This window comes from Gossypium raimondii, chromosome 7, assembly GCF_025698545.1.
Source record: "Gossypium raimondii isolate GPD5lz chromosome 7, ASM2569854v1, whole genome shotgun sequence".
Classification (NCBI taxonomy): domain Eukaryota; kingdom Viridiplantae; phylum Streptophyta; class Magnoliopsida; order Malvales; family Malvaceae; genus Gossypium; species Gossypium raimondii.
Window position 1 is genome coordinate 18,818,053 of NC_068571.1, and position 7,872 is coordinate 18,825,924.

General features: G+C 27.7%; 1 long non-coding RNA gene across 1 annotated transcript; it reads right to left on the reverse strand.

The window, feature by feature from the left end:
• Positions 1–3,790: 3,790 nt before the first annotated feature.
• LOC105800005 (uncharacterized) lies at positions 3,791–6,886 on the reverse strand. The gene is made up of 7 exons (XR_008198067.1): positions 6,335–6,886; positions 6,090–6,256; positions 5,897–5,932; positions 5,717–5,758; positions 4,517–5,617; positions 4,326–4,414; positions 3,791–4,129 (listed from the first exon to the last, which is right to left on the reverse strand). It is a non-coding gene; the product is annotated as an uncharacterized LOC105800005 (long non-coding RNA).
• Positions 6,887–7,872: the final 986 nt, after the last annotated feature.

Genomic DNA, 7,872 nt, shown 5'->3' on the forward strand with positions numbered 1-7,872 from the left:
CATTTTTTATTTCTTTACAACTTAGTCATTAGGCTCATAAAATGAAATTCATGCAATTTCATCCCTACCCAAGCCTAGCCGAAAATCATACAAGCTTATAGTAGCTCACACATTTCATTATTTCTCGAATACACCATGAATATGTCACATTTTACAATTAAATCCCTATTTTACAAATTCATCAAAAATTACTTAACAAAAGTTGTTTTTTTAACAACAAAGATTTATTTTCTTCCATTAAACATCATAAATAACTAAAATGCTTTCATGGTAAAACCTTAAACATTCAAATTTTTTTCAAATCAGTCCCTGAGCTAGCTAGATTAAGCTACAACGACTCCAAAAATATAGAAATCATTAAAAACGGGACAAACTATACTCAGATGCAAGTAAAATTGAGAAGGTCGAATGTTGAAGCTTCCATGGTGTTTTTTTCTTTGATTTTCGATGGTGAAGATGGAAGAAAGATGATATCTTTCTTTTCTTTATCTTATTTTAATTACTTAATTACTAATTTACTTAATTAACCTTGATATATAACCTTTAAAATCACCTAATAAATGTCCATATTTGTCCACTCAACATGTCAATGGTTTAATTACAACATAAACCCTCCACTTATTTAATTTCATAGCTATTAATTCCCTTTAGCTTATAGAACTTCAGTTTTGCATCGACTTGAGTGGACCGGCTTTGAAGCCAAGCATAGAAACTTTTCTTTTTCTGTCACCAAAATTCTATCCCTAATCAAGCACAGGATCAAATCGAAGATTATTATTACGATTCACATTATGTTGTTTACAGGAAGCTAAAAGCTTATGAGCTTGGTTAAAAGCACCTGCTATGGAGATTAGTCATTTCTAATTATGATAGATATCTTAGTTCTAAAAAAATATATATTTTATATTTTTTTAAGCTCGTTCCTACATGGAATATGAATCTAAAATTTTGTCTAATTTTATTCATGTTTGTAAATGATTAACCTAAACTCATTTTAAGCTTACTCATATTTTTTGATTTTTTTAAAATATTTATACTATTTTTAATTTAATATTTAATAATTAAAAATATCATTTATTAAAATTTATATACGACATCTTAATTATAGGTAAATAAAACTCGATTCGACTTGAAAAATAAAAATTTCAATTTTGAATTAATTGAAAGGAGTTATTCGGTTTTACAATTTGAATAACTCAAATAACATATTGGTGTAAATATTCCTTTGGTCTCATTAATTTTGAAAATGACCAAATTGGTCTCTCTCTCAACAACAAATAAAAAATTAAAATAAATTTTAAAATTCAAAATATTTATAAAAATTAAAAAATATATATATTAAAAAATTAAAAAATAAATATAGAAAATGGTTTGGGTCAGGCTTGAGCCTTAAATGTTTGAGTCCGAACTTGACCCATATTTTAAATGGGTCTAATAAATTTTTTTGTTCGAACTCATTTTTTTAGCCTAATATTTTTACTCAAATTCTCCCAAATTTTGGATGAACCTTAAAATTTGGACAAGTAACTTGGATCATTAATAGGTCTAACCAAAGCTAATTGCACAAACTAAGTTGGATTTGATATATACGAAAAGGGTTAAAAATATTGTAAATTTAAGTTATGTTTGTTTTACTAAAAATAACTATTCAAAAAGAATTTTTAAAATAGATGAATTTTATTTTAGAAAAGATGGTATTTTATTGTATCTGAATGATATTGTATAAAAAAATGTTCCTTTGTTCGGTAAATTTTCTTGAAATTATTTTTGAATTTTCAGTAAAATAATTATATCATAAATTATATTTATTACAAAATATTATAGAAGTATTGCTCTTTGGTCACCAAAAGTAATCTTATAACCACAATATAAATTTATACAGACTTAATAATAAACAATTCTTAATTAAAATTTAAGTAATTTGAAGTAGCACAATAGAATTGGAATGGATAAATAAAGTTAAACAAAATTTAAACAAATATTCATATTTTTATTATTAAAATATTTATATTTTCCCCTAAACTTTTACTTCTCACCCTTTACTCTCAAATAAAAATCAAAATTATCCAAAAAAATCACTAAACATAAATAGTAATAATTTTATTTATATCTGCTATTTATATTATTAAATCAAATTTCACATTTTATATTATTTATATTATTGAATTGTTTAGTCATATTGAATATTTATATTAAAATTGAATTATTAATTATGCCATAAAATATTCGTGTTAAAATTTTATATTGGTATCAATTTCACATTTTATTTTTAAAATAACTTTTATTAAAAAGAATCGTATTTTTACATTTAATATATTTTTAATTCCAAAATACATAGACAAGAATCAAAATAATTGAAACAACTAAGCAAGCAAAGAAGCTAACCAAGATATAAAAATTAATAAATAAATTATGAGGTGATGAAAGTTAATAAAAAATTTGATTAAGGTGGACAAATTTTATTACGATGGGTGACAGTGGTTACAATTACCCAAAATTATTTTTTAAAATTTAACTCGAACAAATATATTCGATTCGATTCGATTCGGTTCGAATTTTATCTCACTCGACTCGATTCGAGAAAACTTCAAATAAAGTTAGGATGATAAAATGATATTCGAAAACTCGATTAACTCGAAAATTTTCGATTCGATTCCATTCGATTCGAATGCTCACCTCTACTTATAATCTATGTATTTATTTTTTAAATATTAAAAATATTATTAATGTTAAAACTTATTATTAAATATGAGTTTTCAGCAGTATTTTTGGAGAGGAATTTAGAGAGAACAATTTGCAGTGAATTTATATTTTATTTTATAATTTTTGTTTGTTTTTATTTTTTATTTCTTTATCATTTGCTTTGTAAGACTTTGATTTTTGTAACACAAATTTAGTTATTCTTTCATTGTTTTTTGTATTTTCCACCTTGTGATCACAAAGAAGCTGGGAGAATGGAGGGAAAAAGCTTAGGGGATGTGCATGGCTTCCTCAATTTAGATCTCTCCATGCATAATTGAGTGTTTCTTGACGTAACTTTATTTTCCTTGTTGCAATTTAGGTTTGGAATGGAGTATGTTTAATGTTTGTTTGTGCATAATTCTAATGAGTAAATTGACTCGCCATTAATTGCGTGGATGTAAATTTGAGGTGATTGTATGCTTTTTAATTGATTACGATCTTATTGCATTTATTAAGTAGGTAAACTTGAGATTCACAACCTTCAGTATAATTTAGTTAGGGAACATTTGAGATTCAATCCTACACTACACCAAAATAGGTTTTTAGCGGCGTTTTTTATGCCTTTAGCGGCGCTTTTTAACGCCGCTAAAAGTATTTGCGGCGTTTTTGAAAGCGCCGCAAAAAACGCCACTGTTGTCAACGCCGCAAACGTTTGCGGCATTTTTAGAAATAAACGCCGCTATAGATCATGACCTTTAGCATTGCTTTTTTCACAAACGCCGCTATAGGTTGGGACCTTTAGCGGCGCTTTTCCCACAAACGCCACTAAAGATCAAGACCTTTAGCGACGCTTCTCGCAAAAACGCCACTAAAAACATAACATTTAAAAAAATTATTTTAATCAAATAATATTTATTTTTATGATAAATATTATATTATGTTTTATTTTTTAAATTTGAACTTTAAATATACTTTTAAGGATAATTAAAAATATTATTTAAATTAAATTTGCTATGAAAATTTTAACTTTAAAACTAAAAATAAAAATTAATGAATTTAGTTTTAGAATTTAAAATAATAAATTAATAACACAATTAAAATCCAAAAGTTAGAACTCAAGTTGTCCTAAATATTAAAGTAAAAATAAAAATTTAGAATCAAAACTAAAATAAATAATACATATGAGAAATAGACTAACTAGTTGAACCTGCCTATGACTATACACATTGCAAGGTAATAAAAAATACAATGCATTTTCTTAATCAAGTAAACCTTGGTAATAAAAGATATAACACATCTACTTAATCAAGGAAATCTTGTAATGAACTCAAAGCAATGAGACTTAGAGAAAAACTTTTGAGCATGGCTTCGAATTTGAACTGCAGATTTAGTGCCTACATGCTCATTATTATTGGCAGGCCCCATTCTCTTTGCATAACTACAGCAGCTGTAATGGAAAAAAAAAAAAAAACATGCTGACTTCAACAATAATGCAGTGTGTGTCAGGAAAATGTTTAAATTTAAGTCAGCTTTATGATGCAGCATTTCATTTGCCAGAGAATCATGTTTAATATTCATACAGAGGGTAAGGAAGGAAGTACAAAATTTAAACACAAGGCTTGTTGAGAAAAAAAGCATAATACCTGAATATCAATATCAGTTTGACCTCCTTCAGCTCCACCAAGAGGCTGATGTATCATTACCCGTGAATTAGGTAAACTATACCGTTTTCCTGAAGTTTTAAAGAGAACAAAGGAATATGCAAGTTTAGCAGACAGAACGAGAAACTACACCAATCAACGGAGCTATGAACGGCAGAAATCTATTTATATACCTTTAGTTCCCACACTAAGAAGAAAAGCTCCCATGCTGTTCACGGAAAAACAAGACATATCCGTTAACAATAATAAACAATTGCATTCGGATTTAAACTGAAATCTTATTGTATGAATGCACTTCACACCAAAGTGCTTGAGATCCAAAATATGCACCAGAAACATTATTTTGTCATATAATTTATAAAAGTCAAGCTATAATCCAATACTCGGCTTCCAAACATTGGAACACGAAAAACAATATTGATGGCATATTGGAGTTGGGCATATTGATGGCAGTCCACGTAACTGCTCAACTTATTCCAGTTCATATGATATTTATACTCATTAGAACCAAAAATGTCAATATCCAAAATCAATGAAATTAAAATTAAGAAACCATTTCTTGTACCATAAATCAAGAGATCATATTTTCTTAATTAAAAAATAGTAAATTCCTAGAGTGGTAGTGCCCAATTCGATGAACCTTCTACCATGGCTGAAATTTAAATCATAAAAAAGGGGGTGGGGAAGAAATGCTGTGCGTTTTACTTCTCAAAAGCTAAAAGCCTCTTCTATGCAACTCATTGCATCTTATCCTGTAATAGATAACAATGAAATATTAGAAAAAGAAAACAGAAATCAAGATACTAACATCTTCGATGAAAAAAGGAGTATTCAAATATTAAACATATGCAGCTGTCGTCAACTTCCTATCATATAATCCACCACAGAACAATCAGCAGAGACATTGCAACCTTGTTAAGACTTTTGCTATTTGTTCTTCTGAAGCCTATCTGAATGCTATTTATATGCAAACCTAATCATATTTGCATCATAGTTTAAAACTTCTCAAATCCTATTTTGGCACTTGTCTTTCTAACCCATGAACAATTACAGCTACTAATGCAAGGTTTCATGCCGTTAAGTGCAACAAAGAATCTTAAAACAAGGTAGAAAAGGAAGATAAAATGATGAAGCCTTTAATTTACCCTACATTTCATTCAACTATTGGATGATCATAACATTAAGAAAATTACAAATTACTATGAAATTCAATCCCCAAAGATTCTTACCAAGTCCATGACAAGATTTGCATGTCTTTCCTCCAAATTCCTTACCTGCAACAAGAAAAGTTATAAATTTCTCCAAATTTTGAATCAAATAAAACCCTTTTTTTAAGAAAGAGGTTGATAATTTGAGTTGTTCAATTTACTTACCTTTTTCTTGTGTGTGTCTGTTCAAGTTTTGATGACATGGTACTGTGAAACAATCAATTCATATTAATTAGTTTCATAATTTGATTTATAACATCTGTTGCAGTGATTTTGTAGATAAATTAAATTAGATTTTAGGGTTTATTATGTCTAAGCTTTATGTAATTACATATAATTACTTACCCCCAAAAACATTGTCAGGAGTCTTTTCAATGGAGGCTGAAATGGAGTTAAAATTAGCAGAAAGAAAAAAAAAAGATATATATCAACTATGAAAGAAACAAAAACCCAATATATATAATAATGCACACATACACACAACATATATATATACACACCCTTTTGGTACAAAGAAAGAGTTCCAATAATTTCAAACCTTTCTCTCACGTATAGCTAGGCAAGAAGCTAAAGCCAACAAGGAGCCTAAGACTTGATCGCCAACAGCAGCATGTTTGGTGCTAGTATGATGGTGTCCACCATGTTTGACTATGTTTATGTTGGCTGACCAAAGATTAAGTTCTTGAATTATTCTGGTATCAAAACCTATACAGTAAAAAAAAACAGATTATATGAGGAATTGTGAAAGTTATCTTTCAAAGATGAAAACAAGTGGAGTTATACAAGCAGTGGCGAAGATGAATCTGTAAGCAATGAGTGCTCTCATGCTCATTCCCTCAACCACGGCCAATTTATAGAACACAATCACACCTGCAAAATAAAAATCAATCATCCAAGAAAATAAATACTGGGTCACAGACACCAAAAAGCTTCTGGTTAAGCTTCTCCCTTCTTTGACGCTTCGCTTCAACATGATTTAGAGGCTCTTCTCTTCCGTTAGCCGGTTTTCTCCCCCATTTTCGAGGCCTCTTTTCAGGCTCTTCACTACACCAGATGAAGGTAAAATTACACCTGAAGTAAACAAAAGCATAGCTGTTGCTCCCTCTTGAATTAGGCGACCTTTTCTTGTTCTCCACGGTGAACGGAGAGTTTCCTGTGAACAAATTCCCATTCCCACTTCTCTTACTCTCACCAAAATTCAATATTCCTCACACTGCTACTCTCATCAAAGAAGATGAATCGTCTTGGTGCCTCCATTTTAGGGGGAAATTTGGGGTTTTTTCGTTTTTGGGTTTTAGGTGGGAAATTTTGGAAAAAATCAGGGCAAATTTTTTTTAAGTAAAATGATTTTTGTGGCATTTTTATAAAAAACGCCACTAAAAAATAAAATAAAATTTCTACAGTCAAATTTCATGTTTTGAAAAATTCAATATTATTTGTGGCGTTTTTCGTTAAAACGCCGCTATTTCTTACCTTTTGCGGCGTTTTTTCATAAACGCCGCTAATGATTGACTTTTTTTATAATTGTATATTTAATTATTATATAATTATATCAATTTTAAATAAATAAATTTTGAAAATTTAAGTAATATTTAAAAGAATTAGATAAATTTTAAAATTTTTATAATTTTTATGTAAGAAAACAAAACAAAAACAAAAATTTTAAAATATGAAAAAAACTTTAAAAAATATATTAATCATAATTTTAATAAATTAAAATTCATATTATCTCTTTTATTGTCAATCTTGTACATTAATTTGTTACATTAATTTATTTATTTATCAATTTTTAAATCTAATATTTAAATATATCAAATGATTTAAACCATTTAATCTAAATTTAGATTGAATATTTTTAAATATAAAACATTAATTAATTGTATAAAATTTCATCATTTAACAAATCAAAAGTAAACCTTAATTAATCCTAAATCATTTAATATATATCATTTTGATCTATTATCTCTTATATAATTTAAACTATAATCATAATTTTAATATATTAAAATTAATATTATTTCTTTTACAATTATATAATAAATTATTTTATATATAAATTAAAAACACCAATTAATCTAAACCCTTAACCCTTATCTCCTAAACCTTGAATCATAAAACATAAACCCTAAACCCTAACCCCTAACCCTCTTTTACAATTATATAAGAACTTAATTAATATATAAATTAAAAAATACTAATTAATCTAAACCATAAACCCTAAACCCGACCCCAAATTAGAACACACTAATTAATCTAACCCTAAACCCTAACCTAACACTGAATCTATAAACCTTAAATCCTTAACTCTTAATCTCTAACCC